Source organism: Dipodomys spectabilis, unplaced genomic scaffold, assembly GCF_019054845.1.
Source record: "Dipodomys spectabilis isolate Male_0828 unplaced genomic scaffold, ASM1905484v1 ptg000505l, whole genome shotgun sequence".
Lineage (NCBI taxonomy): Eukaryota > Metazoa > Chordata > Mammalia > Rodentia > Heteromyidae > Dipodomys > Dipodomys spectabilis.
Window position 1 is genome coordinate 1,705,270 of NW_024871182.1, and position 15,535 is coordinate 1,720,804.

Genomic DNA, 15,535 nt, shown 5'->3' on the forward strand with positions numbered 1-15,535 from the left:
AGTCATCCATTCATATAAGGTGAAGGTAGTATGCAAATAAGTACACATTTGTATAGAATAGCAGAGGTGGTAACCTGTTGTGGAATCCAATCTGTGTGACTACCGATTCTTGGATATTTCCTGATGCCTCCATTTCATGACTGTGATGATTATTGTCATGCTTCATCAACTGTTCCTTACAAATAATCAATACCCCATGAGTCTTGCCTATCATTTCCTACTTGCATCATGCATGAACTACTCATTCAAGGATGAGATCGATCACATTCCATGACTCATCCCATGTCCACAAACGAGTATCTCAGGATCTCCCGCAATTCCCTCCTCGTAGGGGGGCTGAATTCAAGCCTCAGGCCTGGAAAAGATACTCCTTACATACTTTTTTTTTTTTTTTTGGTCCACTCGTGGGCCTGAACTCTGGGCCTGGGTGCTGTCCCTCAGCTCTTCACCTCAAGGCTAGCGCTCTACCACTTGAGCCAAAGCGCCACTGCAGGCTTTATTTTTTGATTATGTGGTGCTGAGGAATCGAGCCCAGGGCCTCATTCATGCAAGGCAAGCACTCTACCACTGAGCTACCTTCCCAGCCCTCCTTATATATATTTTAAAGATAGCATTTATACTTCCATACAGATGTTCAGTCCATATTGTGTTTGTTGTGGTTATTTATTTTATTTCTTGATTCATTCATTCACTCACAAATTATTTTATTGACTCTGATGACACCTATACCATTTATTACATTGTTTACATCCTGTCACATAACATCCAGATGTTAGATGTGTTCTCCATCATGTCTGGCAGTGCCAGGATCTAAACTGAGTGCCTAGCAGGCCCAATTCATGATTGGGTGAGTTTGAGCATAGCAGCCTCTAGCCAATGAAGATGGCAGGTGGTTCCCAGGCTCTGAGATAGACCCCCAGGTTTGGCCAAAACAGCAATACATGGATAGGCAGACAGAGGTATACAAATAACTATATATTGGTAAAGAGTTCCATAGCCATCTATCTATGATAGAAGGACACCTATTATGTTCCTACCAATTCTTAAGTATTTATTATACCACCATTGAAGGAATATTATTCTTTTCACACTTAATAAACTATTAATTAAGATCAATCAGCACTCTAGGATTATTGCATCCAATTTTAGAGCAGACCGATGCATAAACTACTCTTTCAATCGGTAATCCTATGCATAGGAATGAGTCTCTTATGATCTCCTGCTATTGGTGTCAGGACTGGGATTTGATCCCAGGGCCTATATTGACAGGTTGGCCTATGGCTTCACTGATAGCCAACCAGCCACCAGCAATGGCAGGTCAGGTCCACTTTGCAGTTTTGTCATTTAGACCCAAGATAGTCACTGTGCAAAGAAAAAAAAATCATAAAAACCCCAGCTCTCTGCAGCTCACCACATTTTGTGCTTTCCAATTTGTTTTTCTTCCTGAAAGCCCTCTGTGCCAAGGATCTCATGATCGGCTATGGGTCCAATGAATTCACCCCAACCAAGTGAGATCCAAGCTGAAGCAGAGTTTCCATGACATGAGTTCAAGCCCCATGGTTGTCCAAATAATAGAAAAAAGAACATATAAAAATTAATTATTTAACTAAATTTTAAAAAAAATGAAGCTCACTGGTTTGGAATTTTTGCCAGTTTTCTTTCCTAGCATGGGATTTGAAATCAGGGTCTTGGTAAATCTGTAGCAATGTGAGTGAAGAGTTGCCATTACTTGAGTTCAAACCCCGTGCCAAGCAAAAATGGAAAACTAAGTCACTGACCTCGGCAGGGGGAGGTAGTTGTGGAGATGGGAGGGAAGGGATGGTAGGGGAAAAATACAGGAGGAATAAAAATGCTCAATAGGAAATGTACTCATTACCTTGCTCCTGGAACTGTAATCAATCTGTAGAACATTTTTACAATAAAAAACGTACAAAAAAAGAAACAATGTAGTTCTCAAAGAAACACTTTGCAGGTAAGGGAAGGATGATTATATAACTATACAAAACTCTACACTGCTTTTTTTAATGTTCAGTATGGAACTGAATAAACATAACTGCTTCTATTAAGAAAATTAAGTCACTGTAGTGGAACTGGGGCCAGTATTTCTGCCACTGCTAGTTTTTGTGCTCACTGTCAAGGTAACTCTTTTGCTCCATGGGTGAATGCGAAGCTCACTGTCCTTCAGAAAAAGAAATTCAGGATAGAGTTCTAGAGTTCCTAGGGCCTGAATGAAGGCCCTGAAATGGAAGAAATATTTCTATACATGTGTAATACATAATATATACTTATATATGCATGTTAATTTCATACTATGATTTTTATTATTGATTTTGTATTTTATTTTTCTTTGATTCATTTATTGATTATTGTATTTAGTATTATTATACACATAATATTATATTTTGCACATCTATTATAAAATTATACACAATAATTTAGGGCATTGACTCATTTTAATTAACATTTTATTAAGTGTTGAAACATGATACATAATTAAATGGAAGCATTTGTCACAGTCTTCACATGTTTACAGTCTCTCCCAAGTATGAGCTTTGAGTTCAAGCCCGAAGATTGGCAAAAAAAATTGAGCCTGGCGAGACATATTATACTGGAACTCACAGAAATGCTGAGGTAATAGATAAGACGTAGGGTGGAGGGCAGGTGCTGGTGGCTCACCCCCTGTATTCTACTCAGGAGTATGCGAGCTAAGGATCCCAATTGCCAGCAGGAAGGTCAATATAAGACATTTTTCTCCAATTAAATACCCACAAAGCCAGAAGTAGAGCTGTGGTTCAAGTAGTACAGTGCTAGCCTGGAGCACAAAACCTCAGGGATAGGATAGCATCCAGGGCCTGAATTCAAAGCCCAGGACTGGCACACACACACACACACACACACACACACACACACATACACACACACACACACACACAAATATAGAGCATTTGCCAGTAGGCCTGCACAAGTCCCATCTCTAGCAACTCAATATTAAAAAAAAAAAAGATGGAGAAGGGAAGGAAAGACTTGCTCCAGGAAGTGATATACCCAGTGCCAAAATTCCAGAGTAGTTCTAATATGTGGGTACAAGACAGAGAGCCTCAGGCACAAGGTATAGCATGGGCAAAGGTCCTGAGGTGTGCTGTAGAGCAGGTGGTGTGAGTGGAATGAAGGTTCTATGGCTTCAGAAAGGTCTGGCAGGAAATTCAAGGCTGGGTCAAAGTTGACTTGTGTCACAGGGCAGAGGATGAGGTCCCAGAATGGCGCCCAGGGGGAAAATTAGCTTGGCTTTTTGCCAGGGACCCAAAGCCATTTCCTGTGGCTGGAAACCTGTTTACACAGCTCCTAACCCTTAGGCCTCCTTTGCATGGAGGAGTCAGGGCAAACACAGGGAAGAACTCTTTCTTTAGAAAAGCTTCTAGCCCAATGCCACCAGTGGCTCAACCCCTGTAAATCCTAGCTATTCAGGAGACTGAGATAGAGATCGAGGGTCAAGCCAGCTCAGGAGAAGAAACTTAATGATTCTTCTCTTGCTGATTTACTACCAAAATCCAGAAATGGAGCTGTGGCTCAAGTGTTAAAGTGGTAAGTTTGAAGGAAAAAAGTATAGAGACCAGAGCCCACACCGTGAGTTCAAGCCACAATACTAGCACAGGAAAATTAAAGAAAAGATTTCAGGAGCTCATAGTCCACTGTGGTGTAAGGCCAGATCATCCAGGCACAGGTGGATCATGCCTGTCCTCCTAGCTCCTCAGGAGGCTGAGATGTGAGGATTACATTTAAAAGCCAGCCCAGGCAGGAAATTCTGGGAGACTCTCATCTCCAAGGCACCTACAGAAAACCAGAAGTTGCTCTGTGGCTCTAGTGGTAACGTGAGGAGCTGGGGGACAGCGCCCAGGCCATGAGTACAAGCCCCATGACCAACACCAGTCCTGCTTGGACCTTACTCTGTAGCTCTAGGCAGAGTTCTTTTCAGTGGACCCCTTGGTCTCCTAATCTCAAGGGGTTCTACAAGTCTTGGTAGCAGCCTTTTTGTAGGCCATTGCCTACAGAGCAGGGCAGAGTACCAGAGAAGTATCGAGCCTTGGGGCATGAAGATCATCAGAATGGCATGTCATGGGTGCAATGTGTATTGGAGTAGTCAATCACTGTCTCAGACTATGGTTCTGGGCCAGGAGGGGCAGGAGCATAAGATGTTACACCAGATAATGCCCAGTCACATGAGTATTACAAGAGTGCATATTTGTCAGTCAGACCTTGGGTAGGTGTTGAGTTGGGCTCATGAAAGTTTTGTAGGCTCAGGAATCCACAGCCAACTGATGCTGCTTGTAGCACTAGCTATCATAGGAGTCTGAGGGCTCGGTGCCCTGCTTTCCTCACCAGTCCTTGGGGAAGGGGGACAGATGGAAGTCTGCAATCATGGGTGACTACCATGGAGCAACCCTAGTGTCCTTCCCTTGATCCTGTAGCCCCATGTTGAGATCGAGGTGCAGATTCCATGGAACTTACTGCCATGGACCAAACCCCTCAGCCCAAGAAGTTCTTAGGGAGAAACCACTTGATCTGGCTTGACAGTTTACTGTGGCTATGAATCGGGACTGCCCCCCAGTTCTAGCTCAGGTCATCCAGGTCAAAACTAATGCCCCAGAACAATGAGGTACTGGCTATACCAGGCTCTCATCCCCCAGTTCCCTGGCCCTGGAATCTAAAGTATATGCCTCTGTATTCTGGGCATCCAGAATTGTCTAGAAGGACCTGAGAGGCCCAGCTGGGGCCAGAAGATAGATTTGCCTACGATAAGGTACGTTGTCATTTGCTAGACATCGAACAATACCTCCAAGCCACCTTGCCTCACCTCTCATGTAGCCGAAGACTATCATTGTTTGGGGAGCCTTCAGTCAGCTATCAAGGTCAAGTTGGCCATAGCCACTGGCAACCATCCTTCCCCCACACCACTACCAGCCTGCTGGGAGTAGGACATGCAGCCAGGGGCCCAGCTGATTAAAAGACAGGACACAGCATGACTGAAATTGATCTCACAGAGGCAGGAAAGAACAAATGTCAGCCGGCTCTGAGGACCCAGAATCCCCTGGATGAGAACAAAGATATGGACAGCCAGACATGGTTCCCAAGAGAAAGCTGGAATATGCAGGTCTCTGGCAATTTAGGGCTCATTGTAGACCATGATAGGGGACTAAACACAAGGTTGCTATTGAGGAAGGCCACCATCCAAGGTCAGGAAGAGGCAGACAAGCACCCAGGAAGTGGGCAGAGAATGATGAGGGAAAAATGCACACACACACACACACACACACACACACACACACACACACACACACACACACACACAAACGGGTAGCCCAAGGCCTCATCAGTCCCTGAGCAACTGAACATCCCAACCTCCTATACTACCATCCACAGACCGAATGTTGACAAAACTCAGAGCCTTTCACAAGTCTGGAATGGCTCATAAAACAGTATGGCATTTCCTACTGTATACACCACTATGAAGAAAACTCAGCCACATTATTTTGGTTGTCGGTAATGGGGTTTGAACTATGGGCCTGCGTGCCATCCCTCAGCTCTTCAGCTGAAGGTGTGCGCTCTACCACTGGAGCCACAGGACCACTTCCAGTTTTCTAGTGCTTCACTTGAGTTAAAGTCTCACAAACTTTCCTAACCAAGCTGGCTTTGAACTGTGATCCTCAGATCTCCGCCTCCTGAGTAGCTAGGATGACAGTTGTGAGGCAATGTCAGTGCCCGGTTTCAGCCACCTTCTTAAAACCAGGGGAAACCCAACTTGTCAGGCCATAAAGCAAATGCAACCCTTCACTTTCAGACTTTGACACCAGTATCTAAAGTCATTCTTCCTTGGTTTGAGAGAATATAATCAATACTACCCTCCAATCCTGCTCCCATTTGCCCACTCCCTGCCTACGATAGGCCACAACCTCTGGAGTTCTTGGTAAGACAACGCCCAGCCTGCTGTAACTTCACACTCGGGCAAATTTGGAGAGTTCTTAGAAATGGCTGTACACTGAGGCCAGAACATGGTGTCCCAACCACAGCAACCTCACTCTTTCACCATCTCTGGCAAGCAAGGGGTCTCTTTCTTTCTTGGTTTTTTTTTTGGATGAGGGGCTTGAACTCAGGGCTTGGGTACTGTCCCTGATGATGAATTTTGCTCAAGGCCAGTGCTCTTCCACTTGAGCCATGGCACCACTTCCGGTTGGAGATTGGAGATGAGACTCTCATCGGACTTTCCTTCTTGTGCTGGGAAACAAAATCCTCTGGATCTCAGCCTCCTGAGTATCCAGGATGACAGGCGTGAGCCATCAGCGCATGGGCTATGGTCTCATTCTTTACAATTTCCAACTAGTCCTCCTCTAGACACTATCACCTATATGATCCTCTACCTCCCTCAGGGACAGCAAAGGGAGGCTCAGAATCTGGGGTGGGCCATGGGCATTAACGTCCCCCTTCACATCACTACCTCTTTCTAAGCTCCCATCTGCTTCCTCTGGATGGCCTGGTTTTCTGGAGCATATCAGACCCACTAGGACTTCTTCGGCCTTCCCTGTATCATCCCGCCACACCAACCGATACCTGAGAATGTCTGGGGCCAGCTGCTCCATCTCCCAGTGGAAGACATTGGGAGGGTTGTGATAACGGGGTCCAGGTGTGCCCAGGGCAGAAAGAGTGTCCAGATCCCCTCTGTCAAAGAAGGAGACACAAAGCAAGGATGGATCTACTAAGTGCTACAGGGCACACCATCCACCTGTCAACCAGGTCCCTTGGAGTGAAGTTTTACGTTGACAGTGCTGGGGCTTGAACTCAGGGTACAGGCGCTGTCCCAGAGCTTATTTTGCTTGATGTGAGTACTCTTCCACCTGAGCCACAGTACCACTTCTAGCTTTTTCTGTGTATGTGGGACCTAGGAATCGAACCCAGGGTTTCCTGTGTGCTAGGTAAGCCCACTACTGCTAAGACAAAATTCCAACATTGGATAGCTGTTCTTATGTGACCCCTTGGGCCTGTCTCCGGATAGTCTTGCACATCTTTACCGAGTATCTAACCAGCAGCCTTGGCTGGAAAAGAACACGCTCTGCTATGTTTTCCTTTATCTGTGGCATCTTTTCTCTCTTTGCTTCCTATCACATCCTCCTTGTTAAGCAAGACCCTCTTTCAAGTGCTGCCTCTAAGAAGCCTGCTCCAATCACCCTGGCATAGGGGGATCTTCTCCTCTCTGCAGGCTGTTGGCCTTGTCATGCACTGCCTTCCAGCTGGGTTGAGAGCGCACAAAGGAGAAGGCCTGGCTTTCACCACCCAGTTTCTGAAGGCTCTGATACACTACCTAGGAACCAGTGTGGTATCACTCTCTGTGAGAGGGCACTTGAGGCCCAGGCAGTCTGGGGGCAACAAATGGGGCCATATCTTGTGTGGGTTTGAACTGAGGATCTGGGAGCTGTCTCTCTGAGTTTTCATGCTCAAGACTGCTATTCTACCACTTGAGCCACAGCTCCACATCTGGATTTTTGGTGGTTCCATGCAGAGAAGACTCTTTTCTGCTTTCCAGCTTATGACTGGCTTCGATCTTTGATCCTCAGATCTCTGCCTACCGAGGAGCCAGGATGTCAAGTGTGAGCCTGAGCCCAACATGGCCCAGAACCTTTCCTTTGAGCTTCTGTTTATCTTGTGCCAGCTAGCAAGCCCTAGTTAAAATAGTCATTTATAGGGGATCAATTTCCTCTCCTAAGTCAGTTAACCACAAGAGATAAAATATCTTTGGAAAAGGCTAGTGAGAGTTGGCCTAGGTGAGTGTGTGTGTGTGTGTGTGTGTGTGTGTGTGTGTGTGACTATGAGATTCAGGGATACCTACCTCCATCTCTCTGGAGCTTCTTTCACCCAGTGGTGAGTACATCCAGGATCCTCACCCCAAGAAAGGCGGGTAGGGCAGGGTACTTAAGGTCACATCAAGTGGGATGATCTGAATTCTATCTTGCAACCGAAGCCAGGAGAGATAATAGAGAGAAGGAGAGGAACATCAAGGGAAACCCCTTACCTATGGCTACAAGTACCGGAGTGAAGAAGGTACCCATCCATTTTGCTAGTAAGAGAACAAGTGCCCACTATTCATTTATTTTATTTTTTGTGAGTCCCAGGTCTTGGATTCAGGGACTCGGTGTCATCCCTGAGCTTCTTTTACTTAAGGCTGTGGCTCTAACATTTGAGCCACAGCACCACAACTGGCTTTTTTCAGGGGGGGAAGGAGGTAATTTATGGGAGATATGAATCTCACAGACTCTCTTGCCTAGGCTGGCTCTGAGTCATGACCATCAGAACTCAGCTTCCCGAATAGTCAGGATGACAGGCGAGAGCCACTTGCACCTTACCGCCACGATCCCCTAGGGCCAGTGCTGGGCTACCTGAAATGCATCCTCTTTTTTGTGAGTGGGAAGCAGACCCAGGTGGGTTTGATACTTCAGTCGCCTACCTACCTTTGAGCATTGTTCTGGCTCAGTCTGATGCCAGCTTCCTCCTTATCCACAGCAATGACTTCGTGCTGTCACAGAACAAATGTCCCCCAGGAGGTGTCTGATCTGATGTCTTTCATCTACACACTGCCCCCACTCCCCGAAATGACACACTGCAGCAACATGAAGTAGACATAGAGTGAATTCAGTTTCTCATAATCAGGTTCTGGCCAGATAGGTGGCAGTGAGGATCAGAGGCTCGGGATAGTGCTGTGCAGTTGGACAATGCAATGCCTCCTCATCCATTTTACTTTAACTGTCTTAGCAGAGGGTAGTGGGGAAGGACTCACCAGACAGACTGACAATGAGTAATCATCACGGCCTACACCAGGCACAGAGGGGCTTACCAAAGGGAGCTAGTTCCGCAGTCCATGCGAGAATGATCCTGACACACAGACTACCTCCAGAATGAGAGGGTCACCTTGGGTCCAAGCTACATGGGGACACTGAGCCAACTCCTCCAGCACACATTCAACAAGTTACTGAGAGAGAGACAGAGATAGAGACAGAGAGAGAATTACGTTTAAGCCGGCTGCCGGTGGCACAGGCCTACAATGGTAACTACACAGGAGGCTGAGATATGAGGACCATGGTTCATAGCCAGCCCACGCAAAAAAGTCTGTGAGATGCTTATCTCCAAAGAACCACCAGAAAACCAGAAGTGGTGTTGTGGCTCAAGTGGTAGAGCCCTAAACTTGATATGAGCAGCTTGTGGGCAGTGCCCAGGCCCAGAGTTCAAGCCTCATGACTGACAATAAGTGGACTTCCTACCACAAGAAATGGACTGAGTAGCACCCATTGTCCTAGGGAATATGGCAGACAAGTCAGGCTGAGCTTCCTGTCACCTGGGGGTCATGAGTAGGTCACCCAGCTTTTCCGTGCCTTGTTTTCCAATGCTGCAAAGCTGAGCAGTGAATGATTCCCCTTCCTCATGGGATAGTGTAAGGATGAAAGAGAGCCATATTTTGTTTCATAATCCCATACCTGTGTCATGATAAATAACAGGCCCCTTCTGAGTCCTTTCCAGGTATCTTCTTGTTATATGCTCACAGAATTGCCAAGAAACTTATCTGATGACCGTTCCCTCTATGCCTGGCCCTACCCCAGAGTTGCCCTTGTATTGATCCCTTGTTTCCTCACAACTGTCCTGTGAGGAGACTGAGGACCAATGGTCCCAGGCCGAACCCAGAGCTTCAAATGTGGTCAAGAATCAGCTGCTGTGGACTGAGTTTGGGACAACCATCTAAACCGATTACTGAACATGGTGCTACATATCTACCATCCCAACTACAGAGGACCAGGCATGGTGGCGCATGCCTGTCACAGGAGGACCATGATCCAGCCAAGCCTGAGCATATATGGAGTCTCTATCTCAGAAATGCCCAAAGCAGAAAGTTTGGCTCCCATGGAAAAAGACCTGACTGGAAAGCCTAAGCTCTGGAGTTCAAACCCTAATATACCAAAAGAATCTGAGGCCCGGGGCAGGAGATTTATGCTTATAACCCTACCTACTCAGGAGGCTGAGATCTGAAGATCACAGGTCAAGATTTAAAGTAGGTTTGGCCTTGCCCATCAGATGTCATGATGAGATGACCCAGAGTCTGATCCATGCCAATAAGGTCCATACTAACAGGGCTCGCATCCTTACTAAGTGATGATCACACTCTCTGTACCCTTGGGGAGCCAAACCCTACAGGCCCCACCCCTTGGTCCTCCCGTGCTCCCTCTGCCACCAACCAGGCCCAAGGAAGTACACAGTTCCTGGTCACAAAATCCCTTACTCTTATAATTTAAAGGTGCTGAGACCCTTTCTAATGTCTCACCCTTCCAGGCCCCCAGATCTCAGCAACAAAGCCCATGCACCCCCCAAGACAGCGGTTAGATGTTACCAAAGGGTCCAGCACTCCTTGTTACAACCAACTTCTACACACACACACACACACACACACACACACACACACACACACACACACACACAGCCATCACGGGTGGCTCGTGTCTGTCATCCTAGTTACTCAGGAGGCTGAAGACTGAGGATCACTGTTCAAACCAGTCACACAGGAAAGTTTGTGAGGCTCCTATCTACAATGAACCACCAAATAGCCACAGGTGGAGCTGTGGCTCAACTGTCAGAGCTCTAGCTTTGAGCAAGATATCTCAGGGACAGCACCTAGGCCTTGAGTTCAAAGCCCAGTTCTTCTACCTCCAAACACACACAGGTACAGACACAGTCAGACATACATACAGACAGACAGAAACACAAACACACAGGATAGCCCAAGGATTCAGCAGTCCCTGAGAACAGAAACATGAACTCCCTCAATTAGGATCAGATCCCACCCCCTAGAAGGTGGCAGTACTGACATCAGACCCACTGTAGACAAAAAATTGTGCCTCACACATATCTGAAATGTCTCATACACCAGCATGGCATTCCAATTATACACACTCCTATGTGGAAAACTTAGTCATCTCTTTTTTTGTTGTTGGTCAAGGAGTTTGAACTCTGGGCAAAGGTGCTGTCCCTCAGCAATTCAGCTGAAGCTGAGCATTCTCCCACTTGAGCCAAAGCAACACTTCCTGTTCTCTAGTGGTCTATCATAAAGTCTCACAGACTATTCTGCCCAAGGTGACTTGTAACCACGGTCCTCAAATCTCAGCCTTCTGAGTATCTAGGATGAGAGTTGTGAGCAACCGGTGGCTTCCGGCTTCAACCACCTTCATATAAACAGAGGAAACCCATCTTGTCAGGCCACAAAATTTTTGCAACCCTTCACTTCAGATTTTGATACCCAGCATCCAAATCTATCCTTCAATGGAGGAAATAAAGACACAACAATCTCACACCTGCACCCCTTCGCCCACTCCCTGCCTGTCACAGGACAGGTCTTCTTGAAGCTGTGGCTTCAAACTGGGGCAAACATGGGGAGTTCTTACAAATGTCTGTACAGTGAGGGCAGCACTTGGTCTCCGAAACACAGCACCCTCCCCACGCCCCCACACTTCCACCATCATTTGAGGGCAAAGATATGTTACTCCCTTTCTTTATGTTGTGAGGCTTGAACTCTGGGCCTGTGTGCTGTCCCTGAGGCCTTCACCTGAAGGCAAGCACTCAATTGCTTAAGCCACAACACTGCTTCTGATTTTCTGGCAATTCCTTTTATGTAAGAGTCTCATGGTCTTTCTTGACCAGGCTGGCTTTGACCCTTGATCCTCAGATCTCACATCCTGAGTACCTAGGATAGCAGCCATGAGCTGCTGGCACCCAGCCAAACAAACTTTTCCATTCCTGTCATCCTCTCCCCTTAAGAGACTGAAATCTGATGACTGCAGTTGGATGCCACTTAGCAGCAAAACTTGTGAGAACTATTTATCTCCAATTAAACACCCAAAAAAGCTGGAAGTGAAGCTGTGATTCAAATGGTAGAGTGCTATCTTGGAGCATAAAAGACAAAATCCACGCCATAGTTTCAAGCTTTTACTAGCATAGACCCACCCAAGAAAGGGAAGCAAGTGGGCACACGGAAGCACAAAGCTTACACATAATACTCAAGACTCCCAGAACAGACCCCATAAAGCTCTGATTCTCTAGATTCTATGTCGTACATCATGGCATTCTTAGATTGGACTGACCATGCACCAAGTTGGGACATTCAAGTACAATCTCATACTGAAGATCACCTGACCTTATCAAAGAATCAGGATCTCTTGCTGTCCTGCCTGAACACTGGGCAGTGACGTAAGATCTAGTTATCCAACCACATGATATGGGAACCAAAGTGATTCCTGCTCAAGAGACAGAGACTGGGGGGATCTAGGTCCTTCTTGGGGAGGTGAAAAGGGCTGCTCTATCCCAGAAATGTTCCTATGTTGTGAGTATTATCAAACAAACAACCCTTCTTAGAGCCCAGTGCCTCTGGTTTTCCCACCAGCCTCTACCCAGGTCTGCCACACTTTCAGCCTGCTCTCTCTGAATCTCAGATCTGCCATCTAGACTAAAAACTGAACCAGACAAGAGAGCCACTTCCTGCCCTCATTCCCAGGCTGTCCTGTGGCAGTGGCATGCTTACCTCAGTCTTTGGTGGAGGAATGAACACCAGGGGTGGTATCGTCAGATTTAGCCCTGGAAAATCCTAGTCCCCAAGGATGTACTGCACAGGCATCCTGCAGTGAACGACAGCGAGTTTGTCAATGATGAACCCAAGGTGCCAGGACATTTAATAGCAGTGTGGCTGGATCAAAGGCTGGTAGTCTATGTTGTCAGGTGAGGTCATGGCTCCAATGTCCTGACACACGTGACCTAGGATCATTCTCCCTCTTCAAATTCCTACTTATCCTTTGACCTCCACCCCTTGGAAATTTCTCACTCCAATATCTCCCTAGCCCTTGGAAGCTTTCTTCTGATTTGATCGGAAAATAAACTCGATGAGGCTGGGGATAATTGAAACCTGGTGACCCACCCTGAGTCCTAGGTTCAACCCGAGGCTGGTTCCCTCTATAGTAGGTGATCACACAGCTCTTGGATGTCATGCAGTTGCTGAGGGGTCAGTGGCTTGGTCCTAAATACTGGCTATAGTCTCAGAAACTCTCCCCACAGAGATTGTGAATTGTTGGCTCCCTTGATCAAGAGACTCCAAACCAAGGCTTGCATGTTCTCCCTTCTTCTTTCCTTTCCTTTATTTTCCCTCTGTCCTTCCCTCCTCACTCTCTTTACTTTCTTTGTGTCAGTTCTTGGCCTTGTACTGGGAGTCTAGGTGCTGTCCCCAAGACTTTTTATTCAAAGATAGCAGTCTATGGCTTGAGCCACACATCCACTTCTGGTGTTTTGTTTTTGGTAGTTAATTGAGGACAAGAGTCTTACAGGCTTTCCTGCCAGGGCCAAAAGCCTCAATCCTCTGATCTCAGCCTCCTAAATAGCTAGGATGACAGGCTTGAAGCCCTGGCATCAAGATCACTCCCAGGTTTCTTCATGGGCTGTGGAACCACTCCTGAAACTTTTCATTTTCTATGACCCCCCCAGAGCCTGCTGCACATTGTAATGGTTTGTTGGATAAATAAATGGGCATCTTTCTATGACAATACTATGTTAAATTCCCATCTGATTCAGGTAAGAATCCTCTGTGGGGGAGGGAGAACGAAGCCTGATGTAGCTCTCCCACAGTTCTCCCTCCTCCATCTTACCCCATCTTGGTGCCACCACACTTAACTGTTTTGGTTCTGAGGGTGTGAGCCACTATGTACTCGCTACATTCCAGGGCCTCTGGGATGCCTATCTTCTCAAAGATCTCTGTCCATCAGCTGACCAGCTCTGTGGCACTCAATTCCCCCTGTAGATGTGAATGAGTTTGCTGTGAGCTGAAGGCCTGGCTCAAGGGGCCTCCTGTCCTACCCCTTGGGCCAGCCAGGATCATCCACCATATCTGGCCCCTATGTTTCATGTTGCAGAGGAAGGATCCTTGAGTTAGCCTGGGTTCTATGAATCTCCCAGAGTCCAGTACAGGTGCTGGGAATCATCTCTGCTCATAGCTTGCAGGCTGGGAATGGAGAGGTCACAATCTCTGCTTCCCATAATGTCCTCAAGTGGGGTAGTCACCCTAGGTAGATTCTACAGCTGCCAGAGAAAGGCAATCAAGGCACAACATTCAAAGCAGGAGACAATCTGGCTTGGTAACTCTGTCTGTGCTGCTTTGAACATCATTGTTTGATGGCTGAAATTATCTATCTAATTTGAACCATAATCCAAGGCATTAGTGGAAATTGCCAGCTTAAATTTAAAAATCCTGGCAAATGTGGTATTTAATTTGTCCCAATCAATCTTAAAGGGTTCCAAAATCAGTGGTCCCCTTTTCCTTCCACACAGCCTATAGCAGGTTACAGAAACTGGCATTCAGTGAGCCCTAGCTAACTGCCACCTCCTGATACTGAGCGGGCTCCAGTAGGGGAATGGATTTGCCTACCACTGCCCAGCTGGAAACAGCCCAGGTGGGACACAGATTTGATTCTGCAGGACTCCAGGGAGGATTGACACTGGGCACCGACCCAGGAGGGTATCCTCACCACCACTGGGGGCACAGAGCCCTGTGCCTGGATGCCCATAGAGACCATTAATGCCCTAGATATGGTTCTCCTCTCATCCACTGTCATGGTGAACCATCTGCCATGTCACACCGTATGCCAGTCCCCAAAACCTCATAGTTTCACAGCTCCTGCCCTATCCTTTCCCTCATCTCGTTCCCTAATTATGTTGGGCAGACACATTCCAAACCCTTGAATTACCTCCAACTAAACACACAAGAGCTGAGTGTCTGGCTGGAAGAGTGTGGCTGTGATCTCATTCGCCTCACCAAACTTCTGGCTGAGGATAGAAGGACAGGCGTCCACTCCAGTCCAGAATTCACACCGTTCTTCTAGGGGAGGCCCACTCAGGCCCAGCAGCTACTGTGGGCTACAGGAAAGAGGGAAGAGAGAGGTGGAAAGGGGAGGAAAGTAATGTCTACTGAAATCTTCCATAAAGGAGCCATGAAATTGTGAAGGAGAAAACAAAAATTGTGGCTGGGCTTGTACTTGGTATTGACGAAGAAAGAAAATCAAGAAATACACACACACACAGAGAAATAAAATGCTTTTGCTGTTTTTAGACATGGTGACTTAAATATATTTTCATTGTTCTCAGCTCCCTGCTCTTCCAACATACACACACACACACACACACACACACACACACACACACACACACACACACACCTCCAGAATGGTGACAGATGACTCTTCCATGCAGCACCTGCAATTTGCCAACTGATCACTCACCTGAGGACAGGCAGGCTGTACAAGGAAAAAGAGTCTCTCTCTCTCTCTCTCTCTCTCTCTCTCTCTCTCTCTCTCTCTCTCTCTCTCTGTCTCTCTGTCTCTCTCTCTCACACACACACACACACACACACACTCAGAGTAGTACCTCTCCTAAGTTTGTTGGTTCCTCATCTGGGACAATGTATTAGCTGGAGCAT